The 23,694-nt window shown below is 44.4% G+C and overlaps 1 long non-coding RNA gene across 2 annotated transcripts in view; it reads right to left on the minus strand.

The window, feature by feature from the left end:
- Window positions 1-23,694, minus strand: part of LOC131482830 (uncharacterized) — a 185,171-nt gene that overhangs the window by 71,274 nt on the left and 90,203 nt on the right. For both annotated transcript variants that reach the window (XR_009247334.1, XR_009247333.1), the window contains 2 exons: window positions 14,053-14,114; window positions 1,716-1,845 (listed from right to left, as the gene is read on the minus strand). This is a non-coding gene — a long non-coding RNA (uncharacterized LOC131482830). The remainder of the gene's footprint in view (window positions 1-1,715; window positions 1,846-14,052; window positions 14,115-23,694) is intronic.

Genomic DNA, 23,694 nt, shown 5'->3' on the forward strand with positions numbered 1-23,694 from the left:
GCGAGTGGGCAGTGACACAGACTGTGTTAAGAAGGGCCCTAAGATTGATCTGCCCTATCCCATGGGTCTCCTGTGGCCTGAGACTCAACTCCTTTGAGACTCAGTCTGTGAAATGGGGGCGACGATACTCACTGTGGCAGATGACATGATGATAGACCCACGTTCCATGGCCCTTTTTCCCTCTTTCCCACCAAGTTGTAGTTTTATTTACACTTTCCCCAACCTCTAAGTCCGAGAGGGATTCTGATTTATCCTAGTCAGTACTTGGAACGCCCTGACATGGGTTAGGGTCCATGTGATCATATCAGGTGATCCAATCAGGGGACTGGACAGGACTTTGAGGGGCAGCTGGAATTCCCAAGATGATCTTTTCTGGTTTTGGGGCAGCCTCAATGGTTCACCCTAATGTGTTATACAAAAATGAAGCTTTTCTCTCTAATGCTGTGACATGGAAGTTTGGCAGGCAGTGAGGCAGGAGTCCATACCAGTTGTCTTCATTATTAGAGACCTGCCAACTGGGTTCTGCCTGGATCTGCTCATTGAAATCACAAATCCATTCTTTTTTTCTTAATTGATAATTTTTATTAATGTCTCTGCATCACTGGATACTGTTTGCTGCCCCTGCTGCAAAACACTTGTTAGTCCTGCCTGTGTGGTAAGTGTAACAGCAGTTAACATTTACTGGGTTTCTTCTAGGGGACACCAGGCTTTTGATAGAATATCCTAAGTCTTCACTATAACAACCAGACCTGGTAGGTATTTTCCTCCGCAAATTACAGCTGAGGAAATGATTACTACAAATCCCTGTTCTCAGCTGCTCAGTGGAAGAGTGGGGACTATAACTTGAGTCTCTGCAAGGTCAGCATTGCCTTCCACTGTATGCCACTAGTGCTTCACTTCTCATCTCCAGGTTGTCTCTGCTTCGGGCTCTTGTTCCCTTTTCTGTCTTCTGTTATTCTTCCTAAGAGTCAGACCTTAATCTCTTTTTTTCTACTACATGCCCTTTCCCTTAAAGTTTACTTAGGGTTTCAGCTTCAACTTTGAGACTAGATGCAATTTAATGTTGATTTGTCTGAGAATTTGCCTGAAGAGTTAACACACAGTACCTCGTTAAATCCTCTATGTAACTATGAAGGTCAATGGTGCACTCACTTGTTTCATAAAGGAGAAAAACAGAGTAGACTGGAGTCTACTAGCATGGCTGAAGTTTACCCCACTGGAAGAAGATTACATAGCGTAGATCAAACCTGGCTCCACTATGAGGCCAAAGCCCACGAGTGTATAGAACACCCCTCCACTCACTTGAAATTCAGGTTTGGACAGAACATGTTGATTTCTGTACTTCTTTAAGACCTTGAATAGGACAGGTCTAAAACCAAACTCTTCTTTCCATCTCCCTGCTTCACGCCAAGATTCCCTACTTTCTAGGAAGAACACTGTTTTCTTGGGCATCCATGTGGAAGTCTATGAGCCACCTTGGGTTCCAGGTTCCCCATCCTAAACCCCCAAGCTGCTACTATCCCCTCACCAGAATGAAAGCTCCTTTGTACAAACATGTACTTCAGGTCTTGGGACTGCTTTTCCTGTCCCCAGATGCCAAGCACAGCCACCTGGATCACAGTTCCTTTCCATGGGTCCCCATTGTCTTCACCATTTCTTCTGGAATTCATTACACCGTCACCTACCTGCTCTCATCTGTCTGCCATTGTATTTACCTGTACATGTGCCACCAGAGCAGTGTAGAGCATCCAAAATTATCTTTCATGGCAGCCTTCCTATTTGCTTGAGCCTCAGAATCAACTGTAGTCTTTTGTTTCCCCCAGCTTAGGTTCCTGACCAGTGCATCTGAAATAAAGATGAGAATTTGCCTTTTTAACGGGCACCTTTGGGCTTCTTGTACATGTGGCCTCTGCCTTACCCTGGGAAACACTGGTCTGGTGTAAATGTTCATTCACAGCTGGAGGAGGAATTAGGGAGAACTACCTGCAGTATGCACAGGTTCCGGCTGGCATGTGGCCCTGCCTCCCTTGTGCCCTCCTTTCACTTCCTCTGATGCTTTCTAGTAAGAGCTTAGCAATGGGTGATGGAATGAATGCATTACAGAATGAATCTGAAACTCGTCTTCCTGATATCTTGGAGTTATTCTCTGGTTATAAAGTTGTGATTCCTGTGATGCTGCCTGAATTCTCCCTTCTACTAGGGTATCTTGGGTCAAAAGTACTACAGCCGAAGGGAACTGTCTGAAATACTTAACCAGGACTCCTTTCAAATGCTGAGGTCACCCAGAACAAGGTAAATCTGAGAAACTGTCACGGTCATGAAGACACTTGAGGAGACGCAGCTAAACATAATGTGGTAGTTCTAGATAGGATTCTGGGATAGAAGAAAATGGTCACAGGTAAAAACCCAGAAAATATGAACTTTAATAAAAATTAACTGAAGAAGTGATGGGGCAAGAATCTAAACTACCTTCCCTTTAGCACAATCTTACATCTTAGCCTTTTCAGAGAGTTGATCCTGGAGTGTTTGTGAAGATTAGTGCTAATCCAAAAGACTGTTTTATTCTCTCTCCATGTCCATCTGCTAGGACAAAGAACTGACTGGTCTGAAGCTCTGGGTGGGGCAAGTATCACTTAGGGTAAGGCCTTGGCATTGGGCCAAGGACAACACATTTCCAAGGATCTGGCGTCACATCCAGCTCAGATACCCACCTGCTGGTGACTTGACATGTATTACTGACCTTCCCATTTGATGAATGCAGGTAAGAGCATCCTCCTTACAAAGCTACTGTGAGTGTACAGTCAGGTGGTTCTAACATAATACTTGGAAGATGGCATCTCACCTAAGGTGCCCTGGTTGGACACTGGGAGTTTCAGAATGGCTCAAGATGACAATTTTGAAACCTGCAGAACTTCTGCTTCCAATTCATTTTCAAGTTTGGGCTCTATTCCATAAGTGCCCCTCTCTGGCCACACTTGGCTGGAACAATCCCAACTATAACTCAAACTTCTAGTTCCATAGAAATGAAACCATCATCTGACTTGGTCCCAGATGTCATTTTTATTGGTGTCTAAAAATAAAACTGACAGTAATTTCCCAAACAGTTTATAGCCTCAGCATAGGCAGCTAGAATTCTTCCCCTGGGCATGCCAGGAAAAGCCATACACGCCACATCTAGATTGCAAACCTCTGACCCATTGCCAGCCTGTAGTGTCAGCACAACCCCTAGGAGGATGACACAGGCCAGCAGCTCAAGGAAGTCGCCAGCCTATACCCAGCTTCATCTCAGAACTTGGAGGTCTTCCCTTCTTTGGTCTGCCCCTCTGACATTGGTTGAGGAGAAGGGAGAGAGTGTAAAAGGAGAAATGGAGAGAAAGAGAAAAAGAGAGAGAGAGAGACTCAAACCCTGACTGCATAAATGTAAAAAAGGTGGCCCTCCAGCAGATAGGTCATATTGCGTGAACTACCAATGCAGTTGATTAGATTTAACATTGTCTAGAACATTCTCTGAAGCGCTAAATGACACATGAGGGAATATTTACAAGTGCAGTTCTTGGAGTTATAGTGTCTCTGCCAAGTGTCACCAGGGGAGGCCAGGAAAGTGGTTTACAATTTAACCCACCCCATAGATCTTTCTGGACACCTTCCGATAGATCATTGTGGTTGTTGGCTATTCTAATGAGGGAAGGAAGGAAGGGGGGTAAGCTAGAGGTACACAGAACTTTGCAAGATGCAGCACTTCCACATGGTCTTCTATTGGGGCCCCCCAACTCAAGCAGGCAGGTTTGGGATCCTCCTTGAATCAATATAGTTATGGCTCCAGAGAACTGGATCCCCAGAGACCAGTGTGCTTTTAGAAGTTTTTAGTTACATAAGTCATGCTGGAATGTTTTCTTCTTATAGAAAGGAAATCAAAGCAATACAGACCATTTGAAGCCCTGCTTGTGCCTTACCACCACACTTACCACTGCCACCTTTTGCATGAGATTTTCCCCAGTACTTTTTGATACATACATGTATATGTGTGAATGTAAGAAAAACATGTTCATGTGTGTGTGAAGTTGCTTCTTCCCTTTCCTCTCTTCCTCCCCCCTTCCTCTCTTTCCTTTCTTTTTCCACATTTAAAAAGGACTTAATCAGTAGATTTTCGGTTGCCTTTGCAATGGTCTCTCTATAATATGTATCTGGTGCTGTAATTTGTTGTTTTCATCATCAAGGGCTGTACCAGGTTGGGGGTCATGTGCAAGGCACAGGAGGTAGGAGTGTAGCCACCTCCTGGGGGTGAGGCCAAGGAGAGACAGAGGGGAGGCAGCAGGCATGAGCTGGGAAACAGAACCGTGTGCAACAGACCTGACCAGCTCTGTGGGGAGCTCAGTGTTGACATTGTGCCTTGAAGGAGCAGCTCACTATGCAGAAATCGCCAGGCCTTAATACCCAAGCCATGATCAGCACTGGATGGGGGACTACCTGGAAAAGCATGGCCTCAATTCAACTGCTGTAAAGGAGCTGAAACTGGAGGGAGTCAGTTAGCTGCAAGAGTCAAGTTCTTCCTTGGAGAGCAACTGAAGGCCAAAGCTTCCTCTTAGATCTGGGGTTCTTTTTGTGTAAGGTATGCTATTTTGTTGTTGTTGTTGTTGTTGGAGTGTATTCCCAAGTATGGGTTTATCACACTTATTTGTTCCCAAGAAACACTCAAGCTATTTTGCTACCATGAATAATGTGATGTTTAGCACCCTTGAAAAGGACTTCTGGTCAACCTTCCATAGCTGGTGCTGATAAGGTAAATACAGAGAGAAGAAATTGCTGACTCTAAAGATACCTGTTAAGAATTCATCAATTCTGGGTAAAATGTCCTCTCAAAGGATGGTATACAATGGCTCTTACCATGTAGGATGGGAGAGCCTGCATTTCCTATACACCCTGACAGGTCTGGGATGGACAAGGAATTTCCGCCTTGGAGGTCAACCTTTCTGTTGGACCTCTGACCTTGTTTGTTCAAAGGCTCCTGATACCTGCACCACAATTCTTTACCTAAACCATTGTTTGCATTGCTGGCAGTTAGCCAGATGATTACAGACTCTGCAAACAAACCACGGGGCTCAGTCCCAGCACTTCTTATTGCTAATTGTGACACAGACTCATTACTAAATCTCTCTGTGTTCCTCAGTTTCCCCATGTGCATAATGAGGATAACCATGGCACATACCTCCTAGTATAGAGTTAATAGATGCTTAGTTCTTGGGACCCCGTGTGGAACCCAGGAAAGCCAACTCAGTGAGCATTCGCTGTTGTCAATATCTGACTACCTGGCTTGGACCATCAAGGCCTGCTTTCATGAAGCCACATTTCTGATACTGCTTCTCAAGCTCCAAGTGTCTCCCTCCCCATTTCCCCCAAGCAAGAGTATTTCTAGTCTGGAGTTGTCCCTTTCCTGGAATCCACTCTGGTTCTCACACTCTGCACATCCTCCCAACCACTTAGGTGTGCCCCCTGCCAGGCCTTCTAGTGTGACTTAATTGAATAAAAAACATTTGATTCTCAGCCTTTTTTCAGACCGTAGTTTGCTTCTACTACCTTAATTCTCCAAAACTCAAAAAGGACTCAATTGTTCCAATCATAGCTTTATGACTTGTGAAATCCATCAGTAAAATGCAGGTGGCAGCATGATGTATCTTACAGTGCTACTGTGAGAATTAAAGGATTAGCACATGTGAAGAACGTAGATCTGTGCTCAGCCAATGGACCTAGGGATATCACCTCTTTTTAATGTTATTCACTTGTACCTCCTGGTTAACTAAAATTCAGTGTTTCCATGCTCATTGCAAGCCAATCTGGCTTATGTTTAGTTGAGTTAGGTACCTGATAATGGGGCCTGGTGTAAAGACATGAGGAAATTCTGAAAAAGACGGAGATGGCAAAAGTAAAGAAAGAGAACTGCTGGGCTGGGTGCTAGGGTAAAAAGCATGGTTTGGGTGCCCACATCCCATACTGGAGGCTTTTGTTCAAGTCCTTGTTCATCCAGCTTCCTGCTGATATGCCTTGGAGGCAGCAGATGGATGGCTCAAGTACTTAGGTGCCTGCCACCCATGCTTTGAGTGCCTGACTTTGGCCTGGTCCAGTTCTGGATATTGTGGGCATCTGAAAAGTGAACCAGTGGATGGAATATCTCCCTTTGTATGTGTTTGGGCACGATCTCATTGTTACACACTGAAAAATCAGACGAAATAGAATATCTCCATGTATGTTCCTTGTCTCTCTGCTCTTTCAAATAAAAGGACAGTAAGCAAACAAATAACTGAGAAAAGGAGACAGCATCAACAGGAGGGTCGGCTTATCAGCTCAAGTGACACCAAGTTCATCAAGACATCTGCATAGGCACAGGTGACACAGAGAAATGAGTTCTGTGGTTGAAGGAGCCCATTGTTTGCTATTATTTTTAGGATCTTGGGCACAATACTCTCAAGAGATTTTCAGGAAAATAAAACAAAGCCAAGCAAAGCAAGAAACACAGATGTCAAAGTTCATAGGTGAAGCCTGCCAGTCTCAGGATCCTGTCAACCTACGCCAATGAACCCACCCAGCAAGTTAGTGCTTCAGACTTAGGGCATTCTGCAGTTTGTAACCTGCTAGGTCACTTCAACGCTGCTGGAGTCTTTCTCAAGCACACTGTAGTTTTACAGGTTGGTAACATAGAGGCTGGCACTTCGGAATTCCAGTGGCCTGCATTAAACATTTCCTTTTTCAGTTTCCCCAGGTTTGTTTCTGTCGGGGTCATCTTTGATTTCAGCTCACTGTGGCCTGCCCCATCCCTTTTTGTGAGGGCAGGTAACCAGTGGGCTTCCTGGCTCCTGGTATTTGTTGAATAATCCCCGTTAGGAATCTAAGGACTTCCTTCACCCAGTAACCCTCTCAGGTTGTGTCTTCCTTCTTGGAGTGAAATTAAAGCTATTTTTCAGCAACCTGTTCAACCAGATGGAGAGCCAGTCTTCTCTGGCACCACGAATCTCCCTGCCGTCCTCTTTTATCACTGAGGCTTCATTTTTCACTTGCAAGGGCTCTGTTAACCAACTCCAAATCTCCCCCTCTCTCCGCCTCTGTTCCTTTGTATGTGTTTGGGCGAGATCTCATTGTTACACACTGAAAAATCAACTGTGTTTAGTGCATATTTTTTCTTTTGTTACACACTGAAAAATCTAGTATGTTTCATATGTATTTTTTCTTAGCACCTCCCACATAATTCAGAGCTGGGGCTGTTGAGGGCTCTGAGGCTCTAGCTTTGAGGGAGTGCAAGAAGAACAGGAGGGTGCTCATCAACAGTTATTATGAATGCTGTCCTGGTATAGGGGAGATGGTTTCTCCAAAGGGCCACCATGACCAATTAGCATCTTGAGTTACTCTACCCACCTTGGAGGGGATAAAGCACTATTAGAGGGGGCAGGCATTTGACTCAGTGGTTAAGATGCGGCCTAGGTTGCCTTCATCCCACACAGCTGAGTGCCTGGGTTTAAGCCCAGACTCCATTCTGATCCCAGCTTCTTGATAGAGTGCACGCTGGGATGCAGTAGGCAATGGCTCAAGCATTTGGGCCCCTGCCACCCACAAGTGAGACCCACAGACTATATCTCCATCACTCTCTCTCTCTCTCTCTACCTTTCAAACAAAATAAAAAAGAAAGCAAATAAATAAAAGTGTAACAGAAAAAGATCTGGACCCACATTGTGGTTTAGTCAGTTAAGCCATTGCCTGTGACACCCGAATCCCATGTGGTTGAAGTTTCTGTCCCTATTAATGAGCCCAGAAAAGCAGCGGAAGATGCCCTAAGTGTTTGAGCCCCACCACCAAGGGGGGAGACCTGGATGGAGTTCCTGATTGAAGGTTTTAGCCTGGCCTACCCCTGGCTCTTGTAGTCACTTGGGGAAGAAACCAGTGGATGGAAGCTCTCTCTCTTTCTTACTCTCTTTTTCTCTCTCTGTCCCTTCCCCACCCACTAAACTATACCTCTTGAATAAATAAATAAGCACTTTAAAAAAAAAAAAAAGAAAGCCCTTGTAGCACGGTTTGCAAACTTATTAGCTGGCGAAGACTTTGATGATCTGACATTGATCCTGGAAGAGCAACAGCTGAACAAAGGAAGCGGTGTAGCTCTCCGTGGAGGTCCTGGCATGCTGAGCCTCTCTGCCCTCTCCCCGCTGGAGGGTTCTCCAGATGCCAAGTTCCCGTGGAAGAATCTGGTTCAAACCCAGAAGGTTGCCATGGATGGCTCCTTTGCTTTGTAGACAATGATTTGTAACTGGTGTGAACCTTGTGCTGTGCCCCAATCCATTCAGATCCCTTCCCAGAGCTGTATGCCTCTCCCTAGCTACACTGCCCTTCAGCTCTTGGAAGCCTTGAGAAGCTGGGAAGGCCACAGAACCGACCTCCTCCGAGGGCAGCTAGTGACTGCTGATAGGCTAGGGAAGGGGCACCAGACTCCAGCTCCTGTCTCTTAGAGACAACCTTGAGCTCCAGCCTAGACTTCAGAGTTTCCCTGTGGGATCGCGATGAAAGGGACTCTGCCTATGTGGGTCTTGCTTGAGGCAATCCTAAGTCATCAGGCACAAATGGACCCACTCACCAGGGCCTTTTGGGTTCCAGGCAACTGGGTGGTTGGGCCTACAGCCATTTTCTCTGCTTCGAGGAAGCCAATGTTTGACTCATCAGATTCGTTATTGTCTTGGAAACTTGGGGCTAGGAGCCTGGGGAGACAGGCAGGGCCTCTCCTGAGGAGTAGAGGGGCAGCTTCTCTGGCTCTGTCAGCTTGGAGAGCTCACGTTCCTCTCCTTTCATGTGGCCATGTCCCCTGCTCAAAATTAGATGCTCATTAGAACTTTGGGAATATGCCGTTCAAGCTTTTGATGAATAGGTTGCTTGATGAATCCAAATTAAGGCCAGCACTCTCTCCACATCTCTCCTTATGCCAAAGAGCATGGCAGGGAATGGCTTTTCCTTAAGGTTTTATGTCTTTCCTCATCTTTAAGAGGTTAACTTCTCATATGCATTTCTCCCTGGATTAGGCAGAAAGAGACAGAGAGAGACAGAGAGAGAGAGAGAGAGAGAGAGAGAGAGAGAGGCAGCAAACATTACCTTCGAGTGCCAAAAGTCTTTCTTGGCCCCTAACCAAGATTGGGTAAGAGCCCCTTCTGGATGCTTCCACAGACTCCTGCTGTATTGTTTCATATACCGTTCTGACATCACCTATCTACTTGCCTGCTTGTTGAGCTTGAAGGAAAACAGATCAGAAGGATTTGAAGTCACTGAATAAGGCTGTTCGAAAACAATCACTGCGCTGTCCTCAAGTGGTATGCTTGTACTCACTGGCCGTGCCCACTTGGCCACAGGGGAGCAGCCCTGGAGCGAACATGAGACTGCAATTTAGAGACTGAATAAAATAGGCCACTCTTCATATTCACAGACTGCATTTTTTTTTTTACATCAAGAAGCGAGGCTACAAAATACCATGTCTTGGTGGTCCCCATGAAGGGAATAACTCTAAATCCAGAATGGGTTGGTCTTGTTGGTAAGTGGGCTTATATTCAAGCTCTCCTTCCTCACACGCCGTGGTGATGGGGACTGGATCTCTCCTGTCTTCTCCATTCCACCCTGCCAGCCTCTGGGAGCTGACAGGTAGTTGTCCTAACACCCTACAGCTTCTTGGCCTGTTTGGTTCTCTCTTCTATGCCAGGGGCTCCTGTGCTGTCAACCTCAGCACTGCTCTGGACTCCGGATCTGCTACTCTGAGCTTGCCCACCTAGGCTCTTATTTCCCAACCTCCACCACATCTATTCTGTGACTTCTTTGTGCTCTCATGCGCATGTGTCTTCTCTATTTGCCAGTCTCCCCCTTGGCTTTGCTTCTCCCTTTGTCTTAGGAGACAACATGTCATCTTCTCTTTAGTCAGTACTCTCATTTCACTGCGCCTCAGTCCGTAGTCCCTGCTCCGCAAAACGGGTCCATCTTCTCCATTCTTGTCCAGCTTCAGGGTGCTCTAAGGCATCCCAGCATCATCACCCGAGTCCTGGATGCTCCTCAGTGTGTGTGTGTGTGTGTGTGTCTCATTTTTTTTGTTTCTTCATTGCAACTGTACCAAATCATATATAAGCACCAGAAGTCCCTGGCAGAATTCCTCCACTTTTTAATCTCACTTATTACAAACTTCATTGTATATCATCTCCCTTCTTCCCTCATTTACTAACTTCCAGCCTTTCCCCTGCCTAGGGAAACCAGGTATAAGGCTGGAAATCACTTCTTCTAGAAAGTCTGCCCCAAAACCCTTCTAGCTTATCCAGCAAACACCATGCTAGGATCCCCCTCTGGGTTTCCTGACAACTTTAAACTCTGTCCCGTCACAATGGACTGTGATGTGATGTCCTGTGCACCTCTTCCTAGGCCGTGAGCTCCCATGGTCACTGACAGTGCTTTTCTTGTTCTCTTTTCCATTTCTTAACACCTAGCAGAGTGCCCAGCACAGAGGCAGTGTTTGATGCGTGTTGTGGAATGGGTGAATATAGTTAGTCCACTGACCTGCATTCTGGGTCCCTTCCCTTCCTTTCTAGCCTTCCCGCGTCATCGGTTCTTCCTTATTCGGGTTGTGTCATCAACCTGCCTTCCTCTGGTGTTTTGCATTCAACCTTTGTTGCCATTATCAAGAATATCATTTTTATAGCCATCTTTACTGGGAACTCACTACATTCCAGGCACTTTGCTGAACATTTTACATTCATGTGCTAGTTCAGTCCTTATGATAGTCCTATGAGGGTAGTATCATTATTCCCTTTCCTGGTGTCATTTAAACATAATTACGCCTCCTTTATTTAAAGCACGGCTCTCTCTAGACCATATGCCCCTCCACGTCATGTCATATGCCTCCCATTATGTCTACACCACGATTCCAGGGTATCATCTCCAGCAGCTGTCTCTGCGTTTTGACCTCCCTCTTAACTCTTATCTTCCTGCACCCTGAGCCCTATCTGACTCTGGAAGCTCCCACTGACGTCATGGAGGGTGACCTTCAGACAGCAAACACAGTGACTGTTTCAGGCTTATCTTCCTGGCTTCGCAGCAGCAGATGACACCGATGGCCACTGCCTCCCTGTGGTCCTCTTACCTTTCCAGCTCGCATTTCCTCTGGCCCCATTAGGTGTTTATGTTCCCTGGAGCTCTGTGTTTGATGCTTTTCTTCCTTGCTCCCTGCCCTCTCAACAAGCACTCTCTGCCGCAGCTTAACTACCAATCCCACTGTCATCCCAGGACCTTCCAACCAAGGTGTCTATTCTAGACAAAACAGCAAACAGGATTTTGATTTGCAGCCAGAAAGGAATTCTCACAAGAAATTCTCACAAGGCAGGGCTGAGTCTTATTACAGCAGTGTTTCAAGTGTGCAGTTTAAGGGGTCAGATGGGAACAATGAGACAAGGAAGGTGTCTTTGGAGTGAACCCACTCAGGGGTGCTGTTTGCCTTCCAGCTCCGAAGGACAAAGAAGGGAAAGCTATTATTGGCTCTGACTTAGCTCAGGGGGCAGAGTGTTAACTAAGTATTCACCTTGCAGTGCTCTGGTTTGCAAGCCTTCCTGGCTGGTGTACATGAGAATTTCAGACCTGGAATGGGTCTTCAATATTTTCTTGTGGGAAATCTTACCTTCACTTAAGTGCTTCCATTTATTTTTATAGTTACTGTTTTGATCACACAGGTAATGCCTGGATGTCTCCTTGGTGTGAAGTAGAAGGAGACACCTGCCCTCTTGGTGCCAGGGGCCCTTGTCCTCCAGTCGTAAGCAGGTAGTGGTCGGAGGCAGCGGGCATCCTTCCAGTTTCCCTCCTACTTATTATTCACATTGAGTTGGACAGAAACAGTTGTGTTTCTATCGCTCTATGATCGGATCACACTGAGTATCTTGTTCTTAAATTTTCTTGCCGAACACGATCTTGAAGAGATCTTTCTGGGTCCGCTCAGAGAATTCAGATCCATTAAGTCGCAGACTATTTCATTCATGGGAATAGCCATGCTCTATTAACTATTCCATTCAAAACTTTCATTTGAAAGGTAAGGGAACAGACAGACAGACAGACACATGCTCACTGCTTACAGCACTTGGTACTGGGTCACTCGGAAGCCCTGGGATTCAACCCAAGTCTCCCACGTGGGTTGGCAATGACCTAGGTACTTAAGCCCTCACCTGCTGTCTTCTTCCAATAACACGAAGTGGGACTCAGGGAGCAGAGTTAGGGCCCCCATCAGACACTCTGAAGTGGAATGAGGGCATCCTGAGTGGCATCATTGCCACTATACCAAACGCCTGTGCCCACAGTCTGCTCTTCAGGGGAGATAAAGATGGCTTCCATTTCTTTGCCTTTTATAGATCTTGGAGTAAGAACCATGTTGGTGGTAACTCTTTGAATATCGTGATGTCTTTATAGCTAGATTCCTGGAAACAGCATTCCTAAAATAAAGGGCCTATGTATTTCTAAGGCTTGACACAATTTGCTTTAAATCATCTCCACTTGGTGTCTGCCATAGGAAAGTATTTAACTGCCTTTTTTTTATTTTTGGCAGTTGATGGTCTACTCAAATTTTGCTTACCTAATTGATTTACAAATTTTAATTTTTTTTCCTCAGGAAATCACTCATGATCTATAGATTTTCACACTTGCTGATAATTATGTTTTAAATAATGTATTTTAATTTATAAAAGTATCTTGGATTCATGTTCCAGTATTGTTATTAATATTTGTTTCTTTTACATTTTTCTTGAGCTCTCTATATCTATAGATCTTTTTAAAAACAGATTTATTGATTATTCTGTTTAAGCTTAGTAATGGCTTTTATTATTATTATTATATTTTCCTACTTCTTTGGGAATATACTGAAGATTTTTTATATAATTTTTCTGGATATGACTTAGTTCATTTAGACTTACTAGTGTCTTTTTTCTTTTTTTATTTAGTATCTCTTTTTTTGTAAAGATTTATTTATTTTTATTAGAAAGTCAGATATACAGAGAGGAAGAGAAACAGAGGAAGAGCTTCCATCTGTTGATTCACTCCCCAAGCAGCCACAACAGCCTGAGCTGAGCCAATGCGACGCCAGGAGCCAGGAGCTTCTTCCAGGTCTCCCACACGGGTGCAGGGTCCCAAGACTCTAGCCCATCCTCGACTACTTTCCCAGGCTGCAAGCAGGGAGCAGGATGGGAAGTGGAGTTGCCAGGATTAGGACAGGTGCCCATATGGGATCCTGGTGCATGCAAGGTGAGGACTTTAACCACCAGGCTACCACACCAGGCCCTAGTATCTTTTTTTAAAGAATTAATGTAAAGTTACATCTTTTTCCTTTAAGAACTGATTTTGATGTACAGTATCCTCATGTTTCCACAGTGTTAATAATAATAATAACTCTCATGTTAAATTTAGTCCAAATTTTATATATAAAACTGCTTTATAAATAAGTAACTATACATATATATAATGACAGATTTTGGGGGATAAGGGATATGCTTTTAATGTGGATTCTGCGATCAAAGCACATGGCTGATAAAATTTTTACTCTGGAAAAAGCTTTTTGTGATTTGTGTATGACTGCGGTATGTGCACGTATGTATCTGTGTTAGTGGCTTGACACAAGAAAGCTTCATGAGTGTTTGAAAAGAGAGCTTATTTTGTCACTCTTTCACACCAAGTGGGTTACTACAGCATTCAAATTCTCCATGTGTAAGGTCTTTCCTAACTTTTGAGCAAGATAAGCAAATATTTTGGTGTGTTTGTAGATTTCCTATCCCCTAGAATTTCTGTCATCTTCCTCCCTGCCCCTCACACTGTAAGTATAAAGGTGTCTGGCAGTCTGAGTTTTTTTATCATTAGCAACTACTTCCCATTTGGTATCTATCCCTTCACTTTTACTTATGTGTCGTTTCTATGATTCTTGATTACAGTTTTCTTGGATTATCTTTTCTGTTCATTCATTGTAAACATCTCCATGTATGCAAAGCAATAATAAACCAATGGTTGGGGTTCAGAGCTTACCCGTGTCACCATCCAACTCTGAAATCTTCAACAAGTAATGTGATCTCTTTGCACCTCCGTTTCTGGAAAATGAGAATTCATGTTAAGCCTGTTTCATGAACTTACTGTAGGAATTAAACAGCACAAAACAAGTAATGAATGGACATTAGAAATAATTATTGTTCTTTTATGTGTTTCATCTGAAACAATTAGAAAAATTTGTGGGAAATGTATTTAAAAGGTAAATTTGTGGGCAAGGGTTTGCCCTAGTGTCTACGACCAGGTTAGGATCCTCCGGTTAGGATGCCCATGTCCCACATCAAAGTGCGTGAGTCTGCTTCCTTATGTCAGCTTCTGATTCCAGTGTCCTGCACCTGTGCACCCCAGGAGGCAGCCAGCATGGCCTATGGCATCAGATTCCTCACACCCACATGGGAGACCTGGATTGAAATCCAACTCCCAGCTCAGACCACCAGTCTGAAAAAGTGAACCAGAGCATGAAAGCTCTCCCTGCTCCATTTCTCCCTGTGTCATCATATTAACAACAACAACAAAAAAATTAAGATACAACAACAAAAAAAGTAAGATAATTTTGGTACAAGAAAAAGAAGTTTATGGTTAGTTTTTTTTCATAATATGCATTTCTACAAACTTTTGGAAGACCCCACATATAGATGGATGCTTAAAAATAAATCTGAGTATTGAATATGTATAAGAGATAGGTTTAGCACATACATATTTCCAGTGTTTTAAACAGTTTAAAAATTCATTCACTTCAAGCTCACTTCAAAGCAATTAATTGCTTTTCAGTAAATATATAGTTGTGCAATTTCTTCATCTTATTCTGAATGTAGAACATTTTCGTCACTGCCAAAACAACTCTTGTACCCACTGTGAATACCTTCCCACTTGCAGGCGACTAATGTACTATCTGTCTCTACAGATTCACTTTTTCTGGAAATCTCTCAAAAAGGAATCTTATAATATATAAGCTTTTGTGCATGAGTTGTTTTACTTAGCATAATATTTTGAGGTTCATTCAAAGTGGATTATTTACACTTTTTTGATGTTACAAATGTTTGAATATAAACATGCACGTGGTCAGGTGTTTATTTTTGTGTAGATTTTCTAGGACTACTATTGCTGGGTTCTACAGTGTAGTTTATATTTGACTTTTTAAGAAACTACCAAAATTTTTCCCAGTTTTTTCCCACTGTTTCATACCCAGATTCTCACTTTCTTTCCAACATTTAGTATGCTAATCTTCTTAATAATTCAATTAAGACTAGGTAGAATAGTTTAATTTTTGTTTTAACAAAGACTATATTTAAACAGCCAATACACATTCATATAAAGATGTTATTATGGAAGTACTAATGAAAATCACAATGAAATCCCACTTTGTCTTCACAGAATGGAAACGATAAAATATTTTGTCATTTTAAAATGAGGTTGAACACTTTATAACTTCTTCTATGAGGCCAGTGTTACCCTGGGATCTAAACTGTAGAACCATCTCTCAAGAAAACTATCAATCAATATCTCTGAATCATATAGACCCAAGGATCCTCAGTGAATCCTCAGCAAGCTGAATCTAGCAGTATACATGAAAAGATTTACACACTGTGATCAAGTAGGGTTTATCCTGGAAACGCAAGAATGTCTTAACATCTGAAAATGTATTCATGCAATGTACTATGTCAATGGCCTATAAGTCAAAAGCCAAATGATCACCTCAACAGATACAATAAAGGCAATAAAAAAAATTCAGTGTCCTTTTGTGATTAACAACAGCACCAAACACACAAAAATGGCTACACAGAAGTAGGAATGGAAGGGAATTCCCTTAGCCTGCTAAAAGACAACTGTGAAAACTCACAACTAAAAGCATTGCATATGAAAGGGTGAAAATGTGTCCTGTAAAACCAGCAGCACGACATAGAACTGTGGCCAGTTCTACTCTGTATTGTCCTAGCCAGGGCAATTGTGGAATAAGGAAGGGAAGGCATCCAGACTGGAATGAAAGGAACAAAATTATCTTTCTGGGTAAACCCCAGGGACTTGATTCTAACCACAAATGATGATATACAAATGTATACCCAAGAAACTATGAGCGTTGAAGAGCAAATTTGAGAAGGTTGCAGGATACAAGATCTATTAAAAAGATCAGGGTTTATGGTGTGGGATAATAGTCCAAAATCATGCATGTGAATGTCAAATTATCTGAGAAACACGTGTTTAAAAACATCACCCACTGAGCTGCCTCAAAACATTTCTTCTGTATCTGGTTGCCATAAATGTAAGGGCTCATTTTTTGGATGCCCAATTGTGTCTACTCTTATGCTTGTACTTTACTATTTTGGTTACTTTAGTGTTATAGTAAGTTTTGAAATCAGAACATGTAAGTCTTACTTTTACTCTTCTTCAAGATCTTTTGGGTTATTCTGAGTCATTGGTACACCTATAAAATACTCAGATTCAATTTAATAATTTCCTCCCAAAAAGCTTTTATGGGAGATTTTGATGAATGTTGTATTATCTATAGATTTGGTGAATAATTGATATCAATTTTTTTAATGGTGAAAATCATATATTTAGAATTAGGCAGCTGGATGCAGATTAGATGATCCCAGTCTTGTTGGTGGCATCCAGAGCCTCATCATCAGGAGCCAGGCGCACATGACCCCTTCTTTCCTCCATCAGGCCTGGTCAGGGCATTGACTTGGGCCACAACCGTGTCCTAGAGCTTCTTCACGGCTTGTTTGGTCTGGTGCTTGCTGGCCTTGACATCCACAATGAACACGAGCGTGTTGTTGTCTTCTGTCTTCTTCCTAGCCGGCTCTGTGATGGGCGAGCTTGATGATGGCATAGTGGTCAAGCTTGTTCCTCCTAGGGGCGCTCTTCCGAGGGTATTTGGGCTGCAGGCACAGGTGCTGCGTCTTGGGCCACAGGGTGGTGGATGATGCGCGGATCTTTTTGTGGCTGTGGACGCCTTTCAGCACTACCTTCTTGGCCTTCAGAGCCTTCCTTGGGCTTCGGCTCTGGGAGGGGCAGGAGCTTCCTTCTTTGCCTTGGGCGCCATCTTGGTGAAAAGGGTTTCACAGGACTCCTCCCATGGGTTTATAGATAGCAATTTTCTTTAAAAGCTTCTTTGGGATTAGCTAGTAAATCCATATATCTGGTCCTGTACTTTTTTTTTTTTTTTTTTTTTTGGTGAGAAAATCATCAATTACTAACTTGATCTCTCTGTTCTTTAAAATCCATTCATATTTTCTATTCCTTCTCCAGCCCTTTTAAATTTACTTGACAATCATCAATTTATTGTGTAGTCAACCTCCATAGTCTTTCATTGATCACTTACTACAATTTTGTTCCGCTTTATTGTCCTTTTTGACTAAAGAACTTTCCAAGCTCCTTCCTCCTCTCATATTTACATTTATTGAATGGAATTATTTGTATTAACTGTACATTTTATTTTTATTATGTTTTCATGTTCTTCTTCCCTCATGCTTTCCTTTTAGTGAATCAATTGCATTTTCTTTTATCCTGTTCCTTCTTAATGATTGGTGAAATTACAGACTACATTTTGCTTTCTAGTGGCAGCCTTTTATACTTAACTGCATCTAAACAACTTTCTTTCAGTGTCCTAAATTTTATTACTTATTCGAAAGGCAGACTGACAGAGAGAGGGATAGAGAAAGAGTGAGGAGAGACAAAAGAAAATGTTTTCCGTCCAATTGTTCACTCCCCAAATGCTCACAAATGCTGGGGCGAGGAGTCAGGACTCCATGTGGGTCTCCCAGGCGGGCGGGAGCAACCCAAGGCCATCACCTTCTACCTCCCAGCATGTGCGTTAGCAGAAGCTGGACGAGAAGCAGGGGCAGGCCTTAATTCTGGGCACCCTGCTAGGGAACACAGGCCTCCCGAGCAGGGGCTTCATCGATTGTGCCACAACATCTGATCCATTTTATCTTCAATGATTAATTTTTTAGTATACACCTTTTTGTGCTATGAATCTCGTTGATTTCGTTGTCATCACGCTTCCTGAGCTTCAGATACCCACCACATGAGGTCATTTTTCTGGTCTAGACTTCCTCGTCTGTAATAAATGAATTGTGACCTACTTCTGCATTGCAGGGACCCCCCCTATCTGATGGCTGCCTTTTCATCTACCTCACTACTCTGGCTCTCTCTGTATGCCTTACTTAGCATGATCCTTGTCTATCTGTTTCTTTCCCTACTCTCTTTAGCCTACAAGGACAACACAGTCTAGTCATCCCCTTATAACATTATACTTTGGCTCTTCTCACCTTCCACTCTTTCTAAATCCAATTTTCTGCTTCTGCTGTTTTTAGCCATGAAGCTGAGTACTACTGCAGGAAAATTACATAATTTATTTCAAATTTATGAACTTGAATTTCAAACGAACATTCAATCCTCTGGATATTCCTACTATTCTTCCCCAAGTAAGTTTACTTTCCTGCCTTCCCAAGGAGCTATTTTTCATATTCTTTCCCCAAGACTCCACTGGATACTCATTTCTCAATGTCAACTTCATAGGGAAAATTAACGAGATGAGAAATTATTTTATCTATCAAGTTTTTGATCTGTGTCTTAGTCTTTGTGCTATTGTAAAGGATACTTGAGGTTAAGTAACTTACAGAGAACAGAAATTTATATTTATTACATATTTAAATGAGTAGAAATCCAAGATCCAGGCCCTAATATGATTGGTGTCTGGTGAGGGACTCTGGCTTGCTTGGATCTCTTCCTCTAGAGAATTCTACATCCTCACATTGTAGAACATAGAAGAGCCAAGGGGAGGAAAACTGACTCATCTAACTCTTTCCTAAAAGGCACTGATCCATTCAGCAGAAGAGCTCATACAATCAGTCAGTCCCAAAGGGCACATTGCCCAATGCACTTACCCTGGGGACTGGGCCTCCAAAACACAGATCTGGAGGGGGGAGATGGTAGCAGTCTAACCCTGGGCCCACATTTGTACTACGAAGTTACAGGGGAAGGGATGGGTTACCTTCTTCTGGGGCCTACCGTTTACCCTGGTTCCATTCCTTCTGAGCACACGTGTCCTACTGCACGTACACTCTTCCTGCTCTGCACTACATACTTTCTCCCTTTAGATTATTCTCATTAAACACACACCTAAGTCTTAATCTTCAATGAAAGTTGCTTCCTTGTCCTGACATTGCCTTACACAGTTCGCTGCCTTCCCCACCAACACACTTCTCTGTTCCCATTCACAGCAAATCCCACTAAAGTATTTGAACATAAATTTTCATATGGCGTTTCTTTCAGTTTGGCAAAACTGAACTAAGTAACTAAATGGACACATCCCAGAAAAAACAGTAAGAGTTTCATACAGATCCCCTGTATGGTTGCAATACTAAACCCTATTGTTTAATAACTCTTTAAAAAATTGTCTATTTTGGGGCTTGGTGTGATGGCTCAATGGCTAACTCCTCACCTTGCAAGTGCCATGATCCCATATGGGTGTCAGTTCCTGTCCTGACTGTTTCACTTCCCATCCAGCTCCCTATTTGTGGTCTGGCAAAGCAGTCAAGGATGGCCCAAAGTCCTGGGACCCTGCACCCACACAGGAAACCCAGAAGAAGCTCCTAACTCCTGATTTGGATCGGCTGAGCTCCAGCAGCCATTTGGGGAGTGAATCAGCAGATAGATGTTCCGGCTGTGTGCTGCTAGGTACACCCTGAGGATGCTCTGTGTCCAATCTCTTCCCAGAAAGTGTCCAGCCCAGTACCTTGGAGGTTAGGAAGAAGATGGTAAGTCAGCTGGACTGGACTGGGTCCCCAGAAGTTAGACAAGAGAAGTGACCACTTGGTTGGCCCCACTACCTCCTCTTGGAGTTGGGCAGGATTGGCCTTGGGGCTTGCTGTGAACTGGAATTTGTTCCAGCAGGAGCTAGGTATCTTAGCTTTTAATTTGGATCTGTGAGAAGGTTGGAATGATTGATGTCCAGGAAGTGGAGCTTGAGGAGCAAGGCAGACACCCAGGTGTGCTGTTTCTTTCATCTTCACATCAAATGCTACCTGGTGAGTTACAGGGCACAGACTTTGGGGGAGGGGCAGTGCGGGGAGGGAGCCCAGGGGTAGGCAGCTGCTGCTCCAAAGCAGAGGTAGGCCACAGGCAGATCTTGGCTTTCTGTCAGACAGTTGGCTGGGAATAACGGGCTGCAATTTCCTGGGAGGGGCAGACAGGTAAGTTTCTTAGTAGATAAAAGAGCCTGAGTTGATGAGATACATGATGGAATTTAACCAATTAATTTGGCTCATTATTCATGTGTTTAATTATTTGTCCATAGGTTAGGTAACCAGCTTCTGCAGCTTTACTCTTCCACCTTTATAGCTCATGGGCCAGTGACATGAGTGCCACTGGGAAGAACTTGTCACAGAGCAGAACCTCAGGCCTACCCCAGGCCTGCTGAGCCACAGCCTGCAGTTCAACAAAACTCCCAGAGGATTCTTAGCCATGTAGCAGTTGGAAGCCCTGGTCCTTGGGGGAGCTGTGGCACCCACTACTGGGTAGGACCCTCCAGGGATGAAGGGGGAGTGGATGTTGTACCTGGCAAACATCACCTCCCCTCCACCCCACTCAGTGTGAGGTGCTTGGAGGAGGGGGGCCCAGGTGCACGTCCTGCAGGCTTTACTTCTGAGAAGGCACATTCCACAACTGGTTTGTTCCTTGCCAAGTTCATATAACATCTGCTCACTTCAATAGGGTAGCAGCACACAGCTCAATGTTGCAACACAACACAGCATGAGAGGGACAAGGGTCTCTTCTTGATAGCACTTGAAACAAGGCCACCCAAGACCCCCAGTCACTTTGTGGACCCTCTTCTCACCCCCATTGAAATTCCCACCAAACCCCCTCCCCCTTTGCTCTTTCTGGACTGAATCTACCCACTATCCCAGGGACACCTCTGTGTGAATGTAAATCAATGACGATTTGCATTTCTATGTTCTTGGAGGACTCTGAGCTGTGCAGGGATCCCTGGGACAGGCCTTGGTGCACAGGGAAGTCACACAGTTCAGATCAGCTCTGCCAACCTCTACTGCTGACCCCCAAGACAGCACTCTCAACCTAGAAACAGAAACATACACACACACCCTTTACAGTGTATAAAATGCTTTCCACAGACACCTATTTAATAGGTGAAGAGACTCAAGTTCAAAGAGGCTTGCCCACAGTCACATAACTAGCAAGCGCTGAGATAGATTTTAACGTAGCTCTTCTACCAGAAATTCCATTTTCTTTACACCTATGAGCTGGTTCACATTAGGAGGGCTCCCGGCTTTATCAGAAGCCCAAAGTCCCTCATTCCTTTCCCCCATTTAACTAATTCATGCTGACGGAGTACCTTATTCATGCTCAGAGCCAAGGGAAGAGAACAGGAGCAAGGACTGTGTGTGTGTGTCTGTATGTGTGTGTGTGTGTGTCTGTATGTGTGTGTGTGTGTGTGTGTGTGTGCGCGCACGCGCGCACACACGCATGCGCGTGCTTCTCCCTGCATGAGCAGCTCTGTCTCTCTCTCACTCTCCTTACCCACCCAGTTGTGCTGCTTTTGACCTCAGGAAACTCATCACCACCAAAGGAGAAAGAGGTCTTTATGAGACAGCTTGGATTACCCTCCCGCAATGTCTTCTGGTAGGCACTAATCTTGGTTTTAGCACCCATATTCTTGGCCCTGTAAAGCCTGGTTCTCAGAGCTCATCCCCACTTGGGGCTCTTCCCTATCAGTTCCCGAATCGAGCGCACTAACATTTTGTTCTGGATCGGTGGACACATGCACGGAACTGAGCCTCTGTCCCACAGTGCAGGAATAAAAGCCCCAGTGCCAAGCTTGCTGTTCATAGCTCCCCGGGCTGCCGCAGCACCATCAGTGAGTGGCGGTTCAACTCGTCCCCGCCCTGGGAAACTCCGCTGCTTCTTTGTCGAGACATGCAATTCGACCTGAAGTTAAAACCACGTGTATCACAGTGCTCAGAAGAAAAATGCAAAGAAAAAAAAAAGGACTCTGTTTGGTATGAGAACTTTGGGCCACAACTGGCGGTTTATCTTTCGGCAGACTGCTGTGCTGACATGTAATGTACACATGCAGAGAGAGCACACACCAGTGACTTCACAGGAGGAACACAGCTGTGTTACCCAGTCGCCAGACTGAGAAAACCTGAATAACATCCCACAGCCTCTGGCCTCAGGAGACAGGTGCTCATTTTACTAGAACGCGTTTCTTCCTATTGTCAAAAGCAATGACAGAAGCATCCAGAATGTCACAGTGGGGGTGGGAGCAGAGACTTTGCCTGAACACAAAAGAGAATTGGGTCTGGCTTAGGGGAGCAAAGCCTTGGAACTGGGTCGTGCAGACGGATGGCATGAGGTCCAACAGAAGGGGAGTGAACAGGTGTGGGAGTGTGTAGGGCTGGCAGGGACAGAGGTGCATGGGGTGTTCCAGAGGTCGACATGGAACCCGGTTTGGCTTCTCTCTCTCGGTGTGTAAGGCGGAGGGCTGAACACTGGAGAAGTGACAGCTGGGACCACAGAGAAGGATGCAAAATGCAGTCTAGGTGTCACCCCGTGGCTGCTGTGCAATAGGCAATCTCCTTATTAATTGTAGCCTAGCTGATTTTAAACAAAAGAAGAAAACAAAAAAAGAAAACAACGAAGAAAGTCAATGAATGGCCTCAGGCATTACTGAATCAGGGTTCAAGTGATGACTAAGATGAGGTCTTTTTTTAAAATGTCCTCTTATAGAGCTATTTTATATCTGTCCTTGGAGTTATCACCTTTTAATCTGGGTTTTTCCCAAAGCACAGCCCAAGGCAAAGATTTGGCTGTGATTTGGGAAATGCTGGAAGCATCTTGGGAATGTGGGGCAGTGAAGTAGGGAAGGGAAAACACCAAAAACCACGTTCTCTCTGTAGGTGCGTGGGGCTCAACCCTGAGAGGAGCTCTGGGGAGCCGGGTTACCCCACTGCAGGAGTGTGCAAGCTGGGGTCACAGCTCTCACTTGTGGTAGGCTGGGCTGTTCTGTGGAGCCCTAATTCCTTGGGAGTTGTCATCTGCCACCCTCTCAGAGAATGTAGCGTTTCATGAGTTTCCAGAAAGCACAGATTTGGAGATTGGGTGGGAAGTGGTTGGAGGCTCCTGAGAGATGCCATGGCTAATGGCAGGGTCTTAACCATGCTAACATTGAAAAAGTGGGTGGAACTGCCAGGGTTTTCCCTTGGTGAAGATGCAGAGGCACTGCTCAAGCAGACAGATCCCGAATGCAGCAGGTGCCACCTGCCCCAGATGGGAAAGCACTCCCTGGTCCCCCAGCACCCATGGCCAGCACCCACGGCCAGCCTCATGCTCTGCTCTGTCTTCTCTGTTTGGGTCAGGGTGACTTGCTCTGAGAGCTGCCTTCCCTTTGTGTCCCTTAAATCTCCATGTAGTAAAATGGAAATTGTTCAGTTCCCCTCCTTTGGCCTTCTCCTGTGCACTTGACCCAACAGCAGCAGGTCAGGACACATGTTTGACTATTCCATACACCTACAGGATACATGAAGAAGCCAACCAGAGCCCCTGCAGGGGGAGCCTGTCCACCAATTTGAGAGGAAGATCTTCTGTCCTTGAAGAAAGCCT

The sequence above is a fragment of the Ochotona princeps genome, chromosome 21 (assembly GCF_030435755.1).
Source record: "Ochotona princeps isolate mOchPri1 chromosome 21, mOchPri1.hap1, whole genome shotgun sequence".
NCBI lineage: Eukaryota > Metazoa > Chordata > Mammalia > Lagomorpha > Ochotonidae > Ochotona > Ochotona princeps.